Here is a 2,282-nt window from a genome sequence, read left to right as displayed (position 1 = left end):
GTGGCCAGCACCTAATGATTGCACACCTGTGCGCAGCCCTTTTGGAAAGGGTGCTGGCTAATGTTCTGGGCTCCAGCTGGGAAGAGGAACAGACGTGTTCAGGAGTCAGGAGGACTCCACCCAGAAGCCAGAGTGGAGCCAGGAGGCTGCGTGTGTGCTGGAAGCACCTGGGAATCAGCCAAGGAAGCTTAGTGAACCTGTGACACACAAGGGATGTGTGGAAGAGTCACATGGAGGATATGTGACAATTTTGAGTTGGTGAGACATTCCCAGATAGCAAGCAATTGAGCTGCAAGTTTGAAAATGACTTGCTAAACTATTGCTTGACTTGCCAAGCTACACAATTTTGTTGCACAATTACAGCAAGTCTGCATTGCCAGTCTCCAGATCAACGTGCTTTGCAGAAGTGCTGTACACTTGGTGCTAGTTCACAACAAGCACGTTCCAGGTGCAGAGCAGTTACAGAACTGATCGAAACTGCATCCAATGTATTCCAATGGTATTTTGGGCTCTAGCTCACACCGCAGCATTCAGTTCCAGAGCATGCAAAAAAAAACTGCACCAAGCCCTATTTTTCCGGCTCTGGAACGCATGCAAATGCATAAAAAATGCATGCAAACAGCATTTTGTTTTACAAAAACAGCCTGGAACGCATCAAAAATGTGTCAAAAATGCAGCAAAACCCACTGCACTGCATGTGCAGAAACTCATGTAGATCTGGTCTGCATTTGGTGTGAACAAGCCCTTGCAGAGCTGTACTATCTGCCTGTCCAAGATGTGCAGATCGTACGTTTTTTAAATCACTTTACAACCATCGCAAGACTAAGGTCTTGCGATGGTTGTACAGTGTATGGCCACCTTTAGACCTGCAGGACTCTTGCTGTAGACTTGCCAAGCAAATTTGTTACAAATTCAAAAAGTGTCAACTAGAACTTGTGCTGCAAGTGTTCTGCAAGTCTACAACTTGCCAGGAATGTGTGCAGCAAGTTAACAAGAATTACAATTTAACCCTTACACAAGTTTGTGGCAAGTTATTCTTGCTATCTGGGTTGTTATATGGTCTACTTGCTGAAACATAAGCAGACTGTATGTTGTGTTGCTGAAATAAAGCTCTTTTCTGTTACGGAGGAAAATAAAAGACTGTCCTTTTTATGTAACAACGGCTTCATGACTGGTCCTTAAGCGCTCACCATTTATGCTAACTTCCCCTAAATACCAAACTGCGTACAGCATTTTCTGTCTGTTCAGTCCTATGGACAGAAAAATTAAACAGCGTGGGCTCCCAGACACTGCAAATACAGATGTATTTTATGCTGCATTCATATACGCAGGGATGCCATCAGGGGGGTACGGGTGATACCCATGTAAGGGGCCCAGGGCCGTCCCAGCCCATTGACAGTGGAGGAGGTGGAGGTAGAGAAGGACAGGCTCAGCAGCGTTCACCATTTGTGCTAACTTCCCCAAACTACCACAGCCTGTACAGCATTTTCTGTCTGTTCAGTCCTATGGACAGAAAAATTAAACAGCGTGGGCTCCCAGACACTGCAAATACAGATGTATTTTATGCTGCATGCCTATAAGCAGGGATGCCATCAGGGGGGTACGGGTGATACCTATGTAAGGGGCCCAGGCCTCCCCCAGCCGACTGACAGTGGAGGAGGTGAAGGTAGAGAAGACCAGGGCCCAGCAGCTCTGGCCTGGCAGCGGAAAAGGCCGGGCCCCAGCGGTGCCGTCCGGCGGGAGAGGCCGGACCCTAGCAGCACCACGTAAGAGGAGCTGCATATGCAGGGAAAGGGACCTCATCCAGCCCACCTGAGACCCTGCAGAGCCCACCATAGAGAGTTTCAGATGGGCTGTGCAAGATCTATGGTGTGCTCTGTAGGGTCAATCTCAGGTGGGCTGCGTGGGGTCTGAGGTGGGCTCTGCAGGACCTCAGGTGGGCTCTGCGGGGACTCAGCTGGGTCCCGAGTCCCGTGCCTTACTAAGTCCAGAGTCCCGTGCCTTACTAAGTCCAGAGTCCCGTGCCTTACTAAGTCCAGAGTCCCGTGCCTTACTAAGTCCCGAGTCCCTTGCCTTACTAAGTCCCGAGTCCATTGCCTTACTAAGTCCCGAGTCCAGTGCCTTACTAAGTGCCGAGTCCAGTGCCTTACTAAGTGCCGAGTCCATTGCCTTACTAAGTGCCGAGTCCATTGCCTTACTAAGTGCCGAGTCCATTGCCTTACTAAGTGCCGAGTCCATTGCCTTACTAAGTGCCGAGTCCATTGCCTTACTAAGTGCCGAGT

Source organism: Nanorana parkeri, unplaced genomic scaffold (assembly GCF_000935625.1).
Source record: "Nanorana parkeri isolate BGI_ZX_2015 unplaced genomic scaffold, ASM93562v1 scaffold382, whole genome shotgun sequence".
NCBI lineage: Eukaryota > Metazoa > Chordata > Amphibia > Anura > Dicroglossidae > Nanorana > Nanorana parkeri.
This window is presented reverse-complemented; position numbering follows the sequence as displayed.